The sequence below is a fragment of the Peromyscus eremicus genome, chromosome 19, assembly GCF_949786415.1.
Source record: "Peromyscus eremicus chromosome 19, PerEre_H2_v1, whole genome shotgun sequence".
NCBI lineage: Eukaryota > Metazoa > Chordata > Mammalia > Rodentia > Cricetidae > Peromyscus > Peromyscus eremicus.
In genome coordinates this window covers 13,791,557-13,809,140 of record NC_081435.1, presented here as the reverse complement: position 1 = coordinate 13,809,140, position 17,584 = coordinate 13,791,557, and the positions used below count along the sequence as shown (strand labels likewise).

Here is a 17,584-nt window from a genome sequence, read left to right as displayed (position 1 = left end):
AACCAATTTTACTATGAGAGTTTTGGGACGGGATGTTAAATTTGGGTCATTATGGAAACGTTGCATTAAATAGGTGATCTACTTGAGATGTGGATGCCCCAGTGAAATCAAAGGACCTGCAGTGTCTTCTCTCCTGACTTGGTTGTGCTCTTTTGTTGAGAGATTATGTCAAGTCATCTATACCCTGGTGTGAAGTGACATTTCCAGACCAGAAGAGGATTTCAGTTGTTTATCTAATCAACCTCATGGGGATGGGGTTGCTGGGGAGAAGACCAGGGGACAGATCTGGAAGATCATTTGTCAGGGGATGAGTGCATTCTCATTTTAGATAAGCACATCAAACAGCTGAGTCTACAGTCTCTCAGATGCAGGAGGAATGCTAAACCAAAGAGCTAAAAAGGCTATTTTATCTCAAAGTATTTTTAATCTATTAACAGGAGCAAAAATATAATCACATAAAAGCCATGTTACCACAGCATGAGTCAATTCTCATGTGACCTGGGAGGATGTGAGCTTAGGTCCTCTTACACCCAGGATCAGGGGTTCTAAGGCCCTTGGCATTTGTGATGAAGACTTAGACTAACAGCTGACCTCCAGGGATTTTGTAAAATGGGAATCACTGTGGGCACAGGCTGAGCTTGGCACAGGGCTGTGACAGATGCAAAGAGACACTCAGGATACATTCCCAGATGAACAGGGACTTAAAAAATGTAGAAGTGAAAAATAGGGAGATAATGTTCTGAGTTAATGGGTATTGATGGTTAAAAAAAAAAAAAAAGTACGTGCATGTGTTTGCGCACGCGTGCGCAAACACACACACACACACACACACACACATTTTCAGACAAGGTCTCTCTATGTAGCCCTGGCTGTCCTGAACTCATAGAGATCCACCTGTCTCCCAAGTGTTGGGATTAAAGCTGTGCACCACCATGCCAAGCAAGAGCATATATTTTTAACAATAGATTGGTATTCAAGCATGATTAATTCTGCTTTGACAGCATTCACTTGCAGAGGGGTGTGTGTGTGTGTGTGTGTGTGTGTGTGTGTGTGTGTGTGTGTGTAATGGACCCTGGTAGATTTCCAATCCAAGGAAACAACATGAGACCTGGGCATATAACAGCAGGTCGGGGTGAGCAGGGATGAATCATGAGGATCAAACATTTGTACAGACAAAGTGTGATAGTGACATGGAAACATGAAACTTGTTCTCTCTACCTTATGATAGAATGAAAACACGTTTCAGATGTTAGGAGATTACAGGAAGTTGAATGTGAAATGTTCCAGGCTTGTGTATTTGAGCACAAGGTCCACAGCTGTTTTGAAAGGTTATTGAACCTGTAGGGGGTCAGGGTAGCTAGAGGAAGTCAGTCAGTGGTGAGTGGGCTTTGAGGCTTATATTCTGGCCCCACTCTGCCCTCTCAGGCTTGCTGATCTGCGGAGATGTAAGCAAGCAGCCCCAGGCTACGGTTGCAATAGTTGTAACTGCTTCTGCCGAGTGTCCTCCTTACCAGGATGGCCAGCATACTCATCCTGCTTCCCTTAAGCTGCTCATACAGTCACATACTCATCTTGCTTCCCTTAAGCAGTAACTCATACAGTCACATGCTGTTTGTTTTCATTTTACTGATAGAAAGTGAAGTTATGTTTAACAGGAGCGCAGATTTGATATACAACATATGCAATAAGCCAGGCGTGGGGGCGTACATCTTTAATATCAGCACTCAGAGGCAGAGGTAAGCAGATGTCTGAGTTCAAGGCCAGCCTGGTTTACAAGTGAGTTCCAGGACAGGTAGAGCTACATAGAGAGAACTTGTCTCAACAAAACAAAACCAAACAAACAAACAAAAAACAAAACATGTATGAGAACATTGTATATGGAAAACCATCTTCCTAGTATTTGCTTTCTAGTGGAGAAATTTTGAAATGATCAAGCTTGTGAAATTAGAACTCCCATACACAAGCTATAATGATTAGCTATAAAGCCGTCCACCTCCCATCAGGTACTCTAAGTATAAGGTGAATAGTTTACAGCCTAGTTAGAAAAATATATAGGGGCCAGCAATAAAAGCACAAGAAAGATGTAACAAGAGCTCTGCCCTTGGGGCTACCAGGGTGTCAGGAGTTCAGAGAGACCTGTGTCATGCTGACAGGTTCTTGGGGAAGTTGAGAAGGCACCAAGGAGGCAGAGAATCTGAGGCATGCACATGAAGGAGTCTGGTATTTGTAGGGTAGAGGGTATTTGTGCAGAGAAAGAAGTGAGACTCAGACACGATGGGGTTATCAGCTGTCAAAAAAAAAAAAAAATCCTAAGGCAATTTAAATAGAACTCATGTCAGAAGCCATTGGTTTCTGAAATATTTAGGTCAACTGTGACAGAAGCCTTTTCTGAATCATCCCACAAGTCACAACTAGAGCGTCGTTCAGATGCCAGCTCCACTCTTCCCATGAGCTGGTGGGAACGATTATAAAGTTAATGACATGACACTTGTCTTACTGTTGGTTAGGGTGTTTGTATTAGCAATGGCAATTGGAGTCATTGACATTTGCTGGATTCCTCATATTAATTTTTGTAAATAACAGCCCCCAAATAGTGACTATTAGCTTCACTAGTGAACACAGCCAAACACACTTAGAAGAAATAATATGCAAACTTGTACAGGAAACTGAAGAGGAGGGACTAACTTGTGATTCAGTCTCTGAGGTTGGTGTTACCCTAATCCAAACCCACCAAAGGCATGACAAGAAAAGACATTACAGATTAATATTTCTCATGGATATAGATGCAAAAATTTATAATAAACTTGTAGCAAATCAAACCCAATATTGAAAGGGTAAGAAGTTTAACATAGGAATTCAAGGTTAGTTTAACTTTTGGGGAGGGACATCTAATTTGTCATTTAAAAATTATTTTTTAAATATGCCTTGGTATGGTGGTACATGTCTTTAATCCCAGCTCTTGGGAGGCAGAGGGAGACAGAGACCAGTGGGTTTGAGGCTAGCCTGGTCTACATAGTAAGCTACAAGATAGCCACAGCTACATAGTGAGATTTTGTCTCAAAAAACAAGACAAACCAAAAAAAATTTTTTTTATGAGTACACATGTGTGTCTGTGTGTGGGTATGTACATGTGAGTACAGGTGTCTGCAGAGTCCAGAAGAGGGCCAGAGTGTCTGGAATTACAGACAGCTGTAGCCACCTGACATGGAACTGAGCTCAGGTCCTCTGCAAGAGCAGTGTGTGCTCTTAACTACTGAGCCATCTCTTCAGCCACTAACATGTCACAGAAGGACAAGCTATGTGATGTCTTTACTAGATGAAAAATGAGCAAACATTTGATGAAATCCAACCTTCACTCCTGGATAAAAACTCTTAGCAAACTCGAGCTAGACCATGTGCCTGGAGATGTGGTCCAGTATCTGCTAGTCGGTAGTGGGACTTAGACACAGAACCTTCTGGGTGGGATGCCAGCTTGGGCTGTACCTCTTCTCTCTGGTAGGGCAAAAGGGGTCGAAGGTGAAGGGTGGGTTACTGGAAGAGGGACAGGACACCTGAGAGCCTTGGACAAACAGTGTCAACTTGACAGAGTCTAAAATCACTTAAGAGACAAACCTCAGCACATGTCTGTGAGGGAGTTTCTAGATTAGGTTAACTGAGGTCAACTGACCCACCCTAAATGTGAGCAGCACTATTTCATGAGCAGGGGTTCCTGGACTGAATGAGATGGAAAAAGTGAGTGGAGCACTACCATCCCTCTCTCTGCTACCTGATTTCAGGTACAATGTGACCAGCTGCCTCATGCACCTTTCGCTATGTCATCTTCATCATGGAGGTTCTGTTCCTTGTCACTGTGAACCAAAATAAACCCTGTTGGGGGATAATCTTTTTGTGCACTGTGAAGATGTGTCTTTGCCAAGGCACCGTCTGATTGGTTTAATAAAAGGCTAAATGGCCAGTAGCTAGGCAGAGAGAGGTTAGGTGGGACTTGTGGATAGAAAGAGAGTGTGGGGAAGAAGAAGGGCAGGGTCAGGCAGAGTTATGAGCCAGATGCAGAGGAAGGAGGAGATGAACATGCCATGCTGAAAGAAGGTAACTCTGCTTGGTAGAGCGTAGATAAGAAATATGGGTTAATTTAAGTTGTAAGAGCTAGTTAGTAATAAGCCTAAGCTCTTGGCTGAGCATTTATAATTAATAATAAGTCTCTGGGTGGTTGTTTGTGAGCAGGCTGGTGGGACAGAAAACCCTGACTTCCCTTCCTAAGTTGCTTTCATCACAGCAACATGAGAAGTAATTCACAAGTGCCTCTGCTGACCTGTTGCTCTTCCTGTCCCTAAAGACTGCTGTGCAGGGGGAAATGACCTGACAAAGTGATCTACAAGAACATCCCAGGAGCTGGAGAGTTAACACTTGACTTCTCTGAGAAATTTCTGAATTTAAAGAGGTTCCAAGATTGCATTACTTCCCTTGACTCTTAGCTGTCGGGAATGGTGACCGGTGTCTGCTCTGTCACCCTCACCTCCTAAACCCCTGCTGCCATGATTGAGTGCATCTCCATCCATGTTGGCCAGGCTGGTGTCCAGATCAGCAATGCCTGCTGGGGGCTCTACTGCCTGGAACATGGCATCCAGCCTCACAACCAGACACCAAGTGACAAGACCATTGGGGGAGGAGATGATGCCCTCAACACCTTCTTCAGTGAGACAGGACCTGGCAAGCATGTGCCCCCTGCAGTGTTCGTAGGCCTGGAGCCCGTAGTTATTGATGAAGTTCACACTGGGATCTACCGCCAGCTCTTCCACCCTGAGCAGCTCATCCCAGGCAAGGAAGATGCTGCCAATAATGATGCCTGAGGTCACTACACCATTGGCAAGGAGATCACTGACCTTGTCTTGGAGTGAATTTGCAAACTGGCTGACCAGTGCACAGGTCCTCAGGGCTTCTTGCTTTTCCACAGCTTTGGTTGGGAACTGGTTGTGGGTTCACATACACCCCCACCCCCGCTGATGGAGTAGCTTCTCTGTTGATTATGGAGAGAAGTCCAACTGGAGTTCTCCATTTACCCAGCCCCCAGGCTTCCACCAATGTGATTGAGCCCTACAATTCCATCCTCACCACCCTGGAACACTCTGTGCTTTCATGGTAGACAATGTGGCCATCTATGACATCTGTTGTAGAAACCTCGACATGGAGCGCACTAACTTTAACTGCCTTATTACCAGATTGTGTCTTCTATCACTGCTTCCCTCGGATTTGATGGATCCCTAACAGAATTCCAGATTAACTGGGTGTCCTATCCTTGAATCCACTTCCCTCTGGCCACAGATGCCCCCTGTCATCCCTGATGAGAAAGCCTACCATGAGCAGCTTTCAACAATGCCTGATTTGAGCCAGACAACTATATAGTGAAATGTGACCCTCCCCATGGTAAATACATGGCTTGCTGCCTGTTGTACCATAGTGATGTTGTGGTTCCCAAAGATGTCAATGCTGCTGTTGCCATCATCAAGCCTATATGCAGCATCCAGTTTGTGGACTGGTGTCCCACTGGCTTCAAGGTTGGCATTAATTACCTGCCTCCCACTGTGGTACCTGGTGGAGACCTGGCCAAGGTACAGAGAGCTGTGTACATGCTGAGCAAAACCACAGCCATCACTGAGGTCTGGGCTCACCTAGATCACAAGTTTGACCTGATGTATGTCAAGTGCACCTTTGTGCACTGGTGTGTGGGTGAGGGTGTGGAGGAGAGGGGGTTCTCTGAAGCCAGTGAGGACATGGCTGCCCTGGAGAAGGATGTTGAGGAAGTTGGTGTGGGTTCTGTTGAAGGAGAGGGTGAGGAAGAAGGAGAGGAACACTAATCTGTTCTTTCAGCTCCTGGATCATGTCAAACTCCCCAAACTTCCACTTCAACATTAGCTGACAGACATTGATGCTTCTAATTGCGTTATCTTTATTCTGTGATCATGTCTTCTCCATGTATTATCTGTATGTTTTTTTCCCCCATGATTGCAGAGGCCCACAGAGGTTTCCTAGTGAGATCTGAGCTTGCTTTTCCAAGCAGGGCTGCATTAAGGGATGGCTTGACCACATGCGTGGTTACCTGGTGATTGGAAGAGTCTACCCTTTGCTGTGTTAGAGGGAGGTCTTTTGCTCCACCCCTTGGCATTTCTATAAAAAGCCCTTTTGAAGAGACAGAAGGGGCTGATGGATGTTGATCCAGGCCCTCCTGAGGCTATTCTGTGTTCCTATCTGTTTCTCTCCCCTCTATCTTTCTATCTAAATATTTCTCACTCTTCCCTCCTCAAGAGTACCCTGGGGAAAAAGTGGGAGCAGGCCTCCCACAGAGAAATGGATAGGCCTCCTATACATGATGCCTCAAAGTAAAAGCGTTAAGAAAAAAACAAATAGATAAAGAGGTTCTAAAGGTAAGGCAGTGGCCACAGTAGCTTTCCAGGATGTGATAGGGGCCCAGGACTGCTACACGGGTCACATTCTTTGCACACAATCCCCTGTTCTCAATTGCCTTGACTGCTTGCTTGCCCTGTAGCAGGGAGTAGAGGAGGCAGGTGTATGGCCTTCATGAGAGACCAAGGCACTTTCTGGAGATAGCACCACACAGTGAAGAGGGAAGGATAGGGAAGAGATAGGTGTGTGGCTGTGTAGTTAGAGTTTTCCTGCCTGGCCCACAGTCAGGGCAAATCTCTCTCACCTGCCAGTTCCACAGCCTCTCAGACCCAACCAAGTAAACACAGAGACTTATATTGGTTACAAACTGTATGGCCATGGCAGGCTTCTTGCTAACTGTTCTTACAGTTTAAATTAATTCATTTCCATAAACCTATCCCTTGCCACATGGCTCGTGGCTTACCAGGATCTTCACATGCAGCTTGTCATGGTGGCGGCTGGCAGTGTCTCTCTGACTCAGCCTTCCACTTCCCAGCTTTATTCTCCTCCTTGTCCCGCCTACACTTCCTGCCTAGCCAATGGCCAATCAGTGTTTTATTTATCGACTAATTAGCAACACATTTGCCGTACATCCCACAGCATGGCTGTCAAACAGTCTTCCCACAGCTGGCCCCCATGAGGAAGACCCAGTCATACAAAAGCCAGATGGTCTGGCCAGCCATAGGAGGATCATAGGCTGGGAGGGGCCTGGGAGCTAAGGAGATGGACACTGGCTGTGGTGTGTCTTTATTAGTGTACAGCTGTGCTTCTGGCGAGAAGGATGGGAGAAAGAAAATTTGCTCTGTTGTTTGGAACACCTGACTAGGTGTTTGCTTGAGGGGTGAGGGAGGAGACTCAACCCCTGACTGGGGAATCACAAAGCATTAAGTTCTTAGTCTGGGAACAAAACACATCCTGTTAAAACACTGCTTATGGTGATGGCAATCTGAAGGAGGCATTTTCTCAGTTCAGGTTCCTCTTCCCAGATGACTGACGAATGTCAAGCTAATGCACATAGAAAATCTAACCAGGACACTCTGGTGTGCCACCAGAGTGTGTGCCACCACAACCAGATCAAACTTTACTCTGGATGGCTGACAGAGGTGCCTTCTGCCTGTCTGAGCATGAAGGAAGCAGGTGTTTGTCACCAAGCCAGTGAGTGAGGTGGTTTGAATAAGAATGGTTCCCATAGGTTCATGGATTTGAATACTTGGCCACCAGGGAGTGACACTATTTGAAAGGATTAGGAGGTGTGGCCCTTATTGGAGAAAATGCGTCACTGAGGGTAGGCTTTGAGGTTTCAAAAAGCCCATTCTGTTCCGAACTCAGAGTCTCTTTCTTCCTGCTGCCTGCAGATCCAATCCGGACGTAGAACTCTCAGCTACTTCTCCAGCACCATGTCTACCTGCATGCCAATGTGCTCTCCACCATGATAACCATGGACTGAAATTCTGAAACTGTAAGCAAGCCACAATGAAATGCTTTCCTTTATGAGTTGCTGTGGTCATGGAGTCTTTTCACAGCAATAGAACACTGACTAAGACAGTGTGACACCTCGCCCTTGGTGATTATAATAATATACCTCTGTCACTGGCTCCATTTGAACTCTGCCCATGCTGTTGGCCCTGCTTTGCTGCCTGGAGCAAAATAACGCCATTCTGAGGCCACAGACTTTCCTCTCAGTCTCCTCTTATTTCCCACCCGCCTTTCATAAGCAGTTCAGCTGGCCAGTATCCTTGTACCACTTTGGTCCCTGTGCTGGATGGAGGCAGTGCCTGGGTGGCATTTGTGCAACATGTTCAGTGTGCACCTAGAGCTGGTCCTGGGGCAAATTCAGCAAGGCAACAGAAAGTGCACGCCACAGGAAGCTTTTTTCATGAAAGGTACAAAATGAACCAGTACTTACAGGTGAAAGTGGTTTTATTTATTTATTTTTTATGTTTTTAGTAATTTTATTTATTTTCTTTAAGAATTTTTTTACTCAATGTATATACCAACCACAGATCCCCCTCTCATCCCTCCTCCTGCTCTCCCCAAGATTCTCCCCCCACAACCTACCCCCCATTCCCACCTCCTCCAAGGTAAGGTCTCCCATGGGGAGTCAGCAGAGCCTGGTACATTCAGTTGAAGCAGGTCCAGGTCCCTCCCCTTGCATCAAAGTTGTGCAAGGTGTCCCACCATAGGTAGTGGGCTCCAAAAGACCAGCTCATGCACCAGGGATGGATCCTGATCCTACTGCCAGGGGCCCCTTAAACAGACCAAGCTACACAACTGTCTCGCTTATGCAGAGGGCCTAGTCCAGTCCCGTGGAGGCTCCACAGTTGTTGGTCTAAAGTTCTTGAGTTCCCACTAGCTTGGTTCAGTTGTCTCTGTATGTTTCCCTATCATGATTTTGATGCCCTTGCTCACAGAATCCCTCTTCCCTCTCTTTGACTGGACTTCTGGAGCTTAGCCTGGTACTTGGCTATGGATCTCTGCATCTCCTTCCATCAGTTACTGGATGAAGACTCTATAATGATAGGGTATTCAACGATCTGATTACCAGGGTAGGCCAGCTCAGGCACCCTCTCCACTATTGCTAGTAGTCTAGGCTGGGGTCATTCTTGTGGATTCCTGGGAACTTCCCTAGCACCAGATTTCTCCCTATCCCCATGATGTCTCCCTCTAGAAAGTTTAGACACAAGGGCTTTATGGTCCAGAATGACTGTATGCTTCACTATATCACATATGGCCTCTCCCTTTGCAAGGGGCATTTGTTTGATAAAAAATAGTTACTCATAAAGTCCAGCAGAAAAGTCTCAGTCATGTGGGAATCTGGAACTCTCATTTGCAGCTGGCGTGAAGGTAGACTGATACAATTGTTTATCTGAACTCTATCTGTTAAACCATACTCTGCTACTCAAAATGCCATTCCACGTATAATCCAACATGAATGTACACCTACATACATTCAAACACATGTAATGTGGCTGGAGAATTTCTCTCCAGCTCCTGCCAAGTCCCGGCAGTCCAACAGTCCACTTATAAAATAAACAGATGCTTATATTATTTAAACTGTTTGGCCTAATGGCTCAGGCTTCTAGCTATCTAGTTCTTACATCTTAAATTAATCAATTTCTATAAATCTATACCTTGCCACGTGGCTTGTGGCTTACCGTTGTCTTCACATGCTGCTTGTCATGGTGGCGGCTGGCAGTGTCTCCCTCCTCAGCCTTCCACTTCCCAGAATTCTCTCAATTCTCCTCTCTGTTAGTCCTGCCTATACTTCCTGCCTGGCCATTGGCCAATCAGTGTTTTATTTATTGACCAATCAGAGCATCCCACAGCAATGTACCATGATGTTAAAATAAAACATGGATAGGCAGTGTTCAAAGCACTTTCTTTTGAAGGTTGCTGGCAAAATGACTGTATTCATAGGTTAATTTTTTTAGTTCTCTCTCTCTCTCTGCATGTGTGTGTGCATGCATGCATGCGTGTGTGTGTGTGTGTGTGTGTGTGTGTGTGTGTGTGTGTGTTGGTGCTGGGATTAAATTTAGAGCCTTGTACATGCCAGGCTAGTGCTTGCTACTAAACATTCCCAGCTCTACTCAAAGCACTTTGATTTAAAAGAGCCAAATGCCCTGGAAAGACCCTAAATGTCCTGTGGTAGTCTTTGGTGATTGGATTGACAATGGGAATAATGCATTTTAAGATGCTGAGATATATATATATTGCCGTTTTGAAACCGAAGATTTACTAAAAGGACTGGTATCCTTGGGGCACAAGAGACCCTAAAACCATGTTCTCAGCACAAAGGAGATTTGCCCAGAGGGACAAAGGGCGGGAATAAGAGATAAAGACAGGAAATAGGGGGTGAGAAAGGAACTAGGGAGAGGGAAGTTAGCCCTGGAGGGACAAAGGACTGCCCCTGGATGGAGAGACAGACATGGCCCACAGTAAATGGCGGTTATAAAGGGAAGAGGAGACACCGTGTTAGGATGAGGTGTTTAATTTTGATTGGTTAATTAGGGTAGCAAAAGGGGGCTTTTGATTGCTGGATTTCAATACTTTGTTGGCTGGATAAGGGATTCCCTGAGAAGGGAGTGGAGGTTGTGGCTAGCTTCAGGAATGTAACCTAATGTTTTTAGTACGGCAGCGGGAGTGGGGGGCAGAGTCGCAGTTGCTGGAGCCCTTCATTTACTTTATGACCGATGGTTGAAATCCTCACGGTGAGCTGGGTGCTGTAGCCATCCTCCTGGGTTTAGAATGCTGTTCGCTCAGGAGTCTGTCTGAACCTGTGATAGACAACTGGTGTCTCACTTGCCCTGGCCGTGCCCTGTCTCTCAGCCATGGCGCTCCAACTGTACTGTCTCTCGAGCTTGGCAGGGCAGCCACATTTGCCTCCACTTCTGAAGACGGGAGGCTTTAGAGCAGCAGCTCTCAACCTGTGGGTCGCGACCCCATTGGGAGCCAAACAACCCTTTCCAGGGGTCGCCTAAGACCATTGGAAAACACAGAGCTTCACGTTATGATCCATAGCAGTAGCAAAATCACAGCTATGAAGTAGCATCAAAAATGATTTTATGCTTGGGGGTCACCACAACACGAGGAACTGTATTAGAGGGTCGCAGCATTAGAAGGTTGAGAACCACCGCCTTAGAGCCACAGTGGTGGCACAATGTATGTATCTCATCACAACCATTTCCAAATGATGATGTTCCCTGTTCATCTTTCTTCTGCCTCATGGCCAAAGAGACCAGAAGAGAGCAACCTTCTGTTTCTTAACCTGGATTACTGAATGTATTTATTCTGTAAAACTTCACCTGCTTATCTACACACAATTTGAGGATTTTTTTGTGTGTGTGAGCTGTGCTTTAAGAGAAACGTTCTCTAGGGGCTCAGGCAGTAAAGTGCTTGCTTCAGAAACCCGAAGACCACATAAAAAGCCAGGCAAGGCAGTGTGCATTTTAGCCCTGGTGCCATGGGAAGTGGGGACGGGTGGATCCCAGGAGTTTGCTGGCCTGTCAACCCAGCTGAATCAGAGTTCCAGGTCCAGTTAGAGTCCAAAAGTAAGGTGGGAAGCCAGGAAGTGGCTCAGTGGATGTAAGTGCTTGCCACCAAGTTTGACAGCCTTAGGTTGACCTGCCTCCCACACATGCACCATGGCACCCACACACATAATAACGGAAATGCTAAAAACAGTAAGTGGAGAGAAGGTTGAGGATAACACTGACATCTACCTCTGTCCTCCATGTGTGTGCAGACACACACGTGTATTCTCTCTCTCTCTCTCTCTCTCTCTCTCTCTCTCTCTCTCTCTCTCTCTCTCTCTCTCTCTCTCTCCCTGTCAAAAAACAGCTCCTTACGGAGATAAAGAAATGCAAGTCCTTGTTCCTTCCTATACCAATCCCAGGCAAAAGAAAGGTACAAGATTTACCAAAACAGAATTCTTGATCAGAGAAACTAAATTTCCTCCAAAGACATTGGTCATGTGCCTTTGGTCTCTGGACATGCACCCTGTCCTCACTAGGGCCTTACTCTAGACACTTATGACCATTTTACGCATACTTCTAGCACCCATGGGGGCTTATCACTCCAATCCACCGTATTTTAAAGGCAAAAATTCTGTTAATATGTCTGTGCTGAGGGAAATGTCTAAAATCAGTCTTCAAAGGCAGAAATGGAAAACTAGGAAGCAAGCACCCAACTTCTTCTGCATGCAGGGCTGTGTAGCTAGAGGAAAAAGGCTCTGTTCACCCACTCATGCTAGAACAGAAATCAAAAGCCACGCAGCTCACACCAACAATCTGCATTCCTTCTCTGAGGTTCAGAGATGTAGTGTGAACAGCCAGAGAACACAAACATAAATTTCCCAAAGTGTCCCACTGCAGGGTTGGGGATTGTGAAAGTGCATGTGAGGTAAGGGAAGAGGTCAGAAACACTAGCCTAGGAATTGGGATCAAAAGAACCAAGGCAGTCATGGATCCAGGCCTGGGGTGGGGCTCAGCCTGCAGGATCCCTGTAGCCCAGGCTAGTGTGGTCAACAGCTGCTCAGGGATCAAGTGCTCCTGGCAAGATTTACAAAAGAAAGAGCAAGAGTCAGGATGTCGGGCATCCTGTGTAGTTTGAGTCTTTATGGGATGAAAGATTTAATACAAACAACAAACACGAGGGCATTCTATCTCTTGCTCTTACAAACAGCAGCAGGCTCCCCGGGCAAGGCAGAGAACAGCACTATCTTTGTCCCAGCAATCTCTGGGCTCTGTCTAGGGCTGTGTCCAGGGGGAAGACTGCTGCCAACCTGTTCCATATTGTTACCCGGAATGAATCTCCCTCCCCAGCCATGCCCTCCACTTGCCCTGCCCTTGTGCCCCTAGGCTGGAACATTGTGGGAGCTGGACTGTTTGGCTCAGCTACTGAAGGGCAGGAGCAGGAATGTCTGCTGAGGGTTGAGTAAGAATGTCTTGGAAGAGGCCTTGGTTTCTCAGACTTTGGGAGTTTTTTGTTTGGTTTGCCCGAGTTTACAAAACAGGTCTTTACTTCTGTTAATTCCACAAGCCACACTCTCCAAAGCTTTTAGACTGACCTTCTCTAGTACTATCTCAGTGTGCTGGTACCACAACAGAAACCAAGTGTTAGGCATAACTAGAGATGAACAGAAATGAACAGGGTAGCAGCAGTTAGGAAAATGATACAGGGGAAAGTGAAGCAGACTGATAATTAAAGGAAGCAAGTGCGTCACCGTGGAGGATTATCAAGTTTTAAAAAGAAGGGAACCTCGGAGATGGGGGAATTACAATAATCACCGGGTTCTTTCTCTATGGTATGCACAGAGTATGTATAAAAATAACAGCTCATGCTAAGTGATGGGTGGGGCCTCTGGAAGAGAGAAGGGAAGACCAGTGCCCAGAGGCTGAGTCAAGGGATGGATGGGTACCAAGGGCCAGGGAAATGCCGCTCTGCTAGCAGCATCCCACCTCGCACAGTGAAAGAGAAGCAGCCCACTATTTGGGAAGTCTTCTGTCAGCCCTTTGGGGGCTGTATTTGTAATGTTAAATTAGTAATTACTTAACATTTAAGAAGTCATTCCAGTAGGCAAAATGACCCATAAAACCTAGTTTCCTTTATTCAGACTTTGTAAAGCACAGCCTGTGGGGATCCAGGTGAGAGAGGAGACTGCATGGGTGTGCCAGGTGTGTCTGTGGAAAGGAGCAATATTTGACCTTTCACATTGCAGGGGCTATAAAGGGTGTCCTGGAAACGGGCTGGGCACAAGCCTCCTGTCAGGAGGCTGTCCCTCACACCACCTTAAAGAGTGGCTTTCTCAAACCTCGCTTGGGTCTTCTGAACCCTGATACCTCTCTCTACCTAGAACACTGTGTGGTTTCCTCCTCTCTCCACTTTCTGTGGGAACTGCGCCTAAGACACCAACAGCACCTCAAATAAGTGTGTCTCTTGGACCTACCTTCCTCTCCCCTAGCCCAGCAGTAAGGAAAACCAGAGTTCCATGCACCTTGCTCAAGCTCATCTGGGGCCTTCTCTGAACTGAGACTTATTCTACAGGTGGTGGCCTGGACTGGGCAAGAAGGCCGTCCTTTTACTTTGCCTGTTTACACTGAGCAGGGAGGTAGAAACAGGGAGAGTGTCTAGCCAGGTCCTTGGCTAACACTTGGAGAGCCAACTCTAGGTACTGAGGACCTCAGTCTCTTGTTCAAATAGGCTTGTACCCATCTCAGGGATGAAAGACCTTGTTCCTAGGTTCAGTGCATCTTCCCAAGGTCCTAAGAGCAGTCAGCAGCAGGCTGTGGTTTGATGCATGGAGCTCCATAGATGTTCACAGATCATGATGAACTGAGGAGCAAGGAGCTCATGGTAGCTGGAAGAGCTTGCTCAGCATCTTGACCAGCAGTTTCAAGGTTTCCCCCCACCATTGGGGAGTCCTTTATCAGCCATGTTTTACAAGGCAAGCTATGATTTGTGTACTTCATTCACATTATCAAGAGAAAATGCACAGCTTGTCTTCCAGCCAGCAGCAACAACCTGAGCCTAAATCTCCACTGTATTTCCTGAGCTTTTCTGAGACAATAAACCAGGCACTCTATGTCTCAAAATAGGAAACAGCTTAACAAATATGTTATTTACTTGTAATCTTTAAGTCTTAACTGGGATCAAGACTCTGCTTAACTGGTACATTCAGTCTACTGTCTCTAGTATCACAGGATGGCTTCAGTAGCCTTTACTGAAAGAACTGTGGCACTGGTGAGGGACCCAGGAGTTTCAGGAACCAGTGAGGAGGCTGCAGAGACAACTCCCAGAAGAGCACATCTTGCAGCAGAGGTAAGACAGGCCATCCAAGTTTCCAGGGATGACTGGGCATTTAGGGGAAAGCCAGTTAGCTGAACATGGGCCTCAGGCATTCAGCTCATTGCTCCATTCCAATGCTCACAGGTAACACATGAGCTATGCATGCAGTGCGGTGTAAAAGGTCTCTTCATGTGCTGGCAGTGGGCAGTGACCAGTGCTTCCATGGTGGATGTAGAGCAGGTTTCTGGCCAGCTTAAAGCCTTTGTACCTTATGTAGATGTCCTCCAGCTCTCTGCTCATGCTCTTTATTGCCACCATCTGTTGATGCTGCTTAACACTTATGACTCTTACAACCTCACACAGGCAGCTACATCCAGCTGGGAAGACAGAATCTCTCCTTCCCTACTAGATTGGGGCTCCCAAGAACAGGAACTGGTAGTCTTCTTGCGCCTTCTAATCTCCACCCTCCCGAAGTAGTGTATAAAGGGTAATCAACAGGGCCTGGTGAGAGGATGACAGGACTGCAGCCATCTTAGAGAAGGGTCAGACTGTGGGCAGCAGGCCCTGGGAAACCCATCAAAGGATGTGCTGCCCCTCCGCTCTTGGGCCCTAGGAAACTCATCAGAAGATGTGCTGTCCCTAGACCCAGACAATTAGGGGCTGCACACCAGACATTTCCTGCCAGAACCTAAAGGATCTGATATAACATAACTGGCATAATAAACAAAGCAACACATATGTCCTGTGGGATGTTTTCTGCTGTTGTAGATTGTATACCATAGCTGTCAGAGGGAATGAGTTTCCTGCAGATAAAAATGGGATGTCTAACTATCAGAGGAAATGGGTCTGCTGGCAACATAGATTGCTAGAGGACATGGCAATTTCCTTGTAGCTGCAGCCCTCAAATCAGTTCAAACCAAGCATCTCTAACCTGAAGTAAGCACCAATTCTGAGCTCGTAACTATATATGGAGTTGGAATTTCCCTAGATCCCCTACCCTAACCATTATAAAAACCCTGCTTGATTGCTACTCAGGGTCTCTCCTGCTCAGCTGCCGTGTCAGATGGACGGATGGAGAGGCTCGGGTTAATTCACAACAATAAAAAGACTCTTTGCTTTTGCATTGGGTTTGTTCTCTTGGTAGTCTTCGGGGGACTCTGGGTACAATACTGGGTGACCAAGATCTGTGGTGACACAGGATCAGAAGGATGGTGAAAGCTAAAAATGAGCCAGTGTCAACCAAGAACGAAAGGGTGAAGTTACCAGGACTATTGGAGGGTAGAAGTAGAAGAAAAGGTAATGTCCATTCAGGAGGAGTGATGTGTCTAAGCCTGGAGAGAGGAACACAGCTGGTTGCTGGAATTGACAAAAATGGAAACTGAGGGGAGTAAAGAGACCTGAGGAGGAGGCAAGTCTGCAGAAATGGCAGGTCTCTCTGCTGATGGACCATGAGCTTCTTTCTAGGGACTGAAAGAAGACAGCGGAGGGTTTCAGTTAGGGAGCATGATCTGAATGCAGTCTGTCATCTGGAATTGAATGCAATGATTCGGCCACAGGCACCAGAATTGGAAGCAAGGATGACAGCTCATAAGGGAGCTGGCATCTCAGGCCCTTGGAGTTATTGGAATGGCTGGGAATGTATAGGCTTGGAAGAGTCAAGGGCCTTAGACATCAAGACAACTGTCACAAAGAGACAATGGGACTTTAGAAGGAAAATAAGAGGATGGTGACATTTTAGAAACCAAGGGGAGAGCTTCAGGAAGAAAGCAATCAGTGAGATCAAGATTGAATTTGGTAACTGGAAGCCAAATGATGGTACATCCACTTGTCTGACTCCTTTATATTTGAACCCAGTAAACACTATAAGAAGCAGGTGAATAGGATGCCCTATGTTCAATGTCCTTGGAGACACATCCACAGAATTCAGGTGAGGGGCAAAGGGAATAGGGTACATCAGCTGCTTGTTAGGAATACAATTTGAACTGAGAAAAAAAGATGGATAGTCACCAGGCCAGGAGCTAGGCATTTTCAGGAAAGGAAACAATGGAAACAAAAGTATCAGTCCAGAGACCAGAATATTCTAGGAAATAGAATTTGTCCCTGGCAGGGGCACAAAGAATTTGTTGTTGGAAATTGAACAAAAGAAGAGGGCTAAGCCTCAGTAATTAAGGACTTAACGTGCCAAACTAAAAAGTTATCTGTTTTTTATCTAGAGGATAAAGGGGTCCTGTATATAAGAAAGTTAAGTGCTACAGTTAGATTTAAAAGCCCGTTCTAGCAGCCAGTGGAAGTGAGGGCCTGGGAGCCAAGGGTAGATTAGGAAAGGATGACAACTCAGACTTCCATTTGGAGACAGTTACAGGCATCACATGGGAGATTGAGTCACTGAGACAGGAACAGTGAAGATAAGAATTAAGCTGAAGAGGTGGCTGGAATAAGAGGTTTGCTTCAGTGACTGCTGGTTGGAGGCATGAGTCCTTGAGACAAGGAATAAGGAAAACAGATTTAGATGAGGAGAGGGGAGGAGATCTGGTGCAGGAAACATTTCAACACCAGAGGAGGCGTCAGTAACAGTATTGTCAGTTCCTTGTTCCCTTAACTGCTCCTTCCCCTCTGCATCAGTCTACAGCCTGTTTCAAACATTGATTTGTATTGCTGCTTTAGCCGCCAACTTGTAGGGATTCACCCCTTTATTCTTTACTTCACTCAAACATAATTATAATGCATCAATGACTTGCAAGTCACTGTAACTGGGGACAGATATATTTATCCCCAGTCGATAGACACAGGTGGCGGTCACCTTATTATTATGTTATTATATCCTAGCCAAAAGACATGTATTGCCTAGCATTATGTTAGA

The 17,584-nt window shown here is 46.1% G+C and overlaps 1 pseudogene; it reads left to right on the top strand.

The window, feature by feature from the left end:
- The first annotated feature begins 4,535 nt into the window (after positions 1–4,535).
- LOC131895835 (tubulin alpha-1B chain-like) lies at positions 4,536–5,855 on the top strand (annotated as a pseudogene).
- The last annotated feature ends 11,729 nt before the right edge of the window (positions 5,856–17,584 follow it).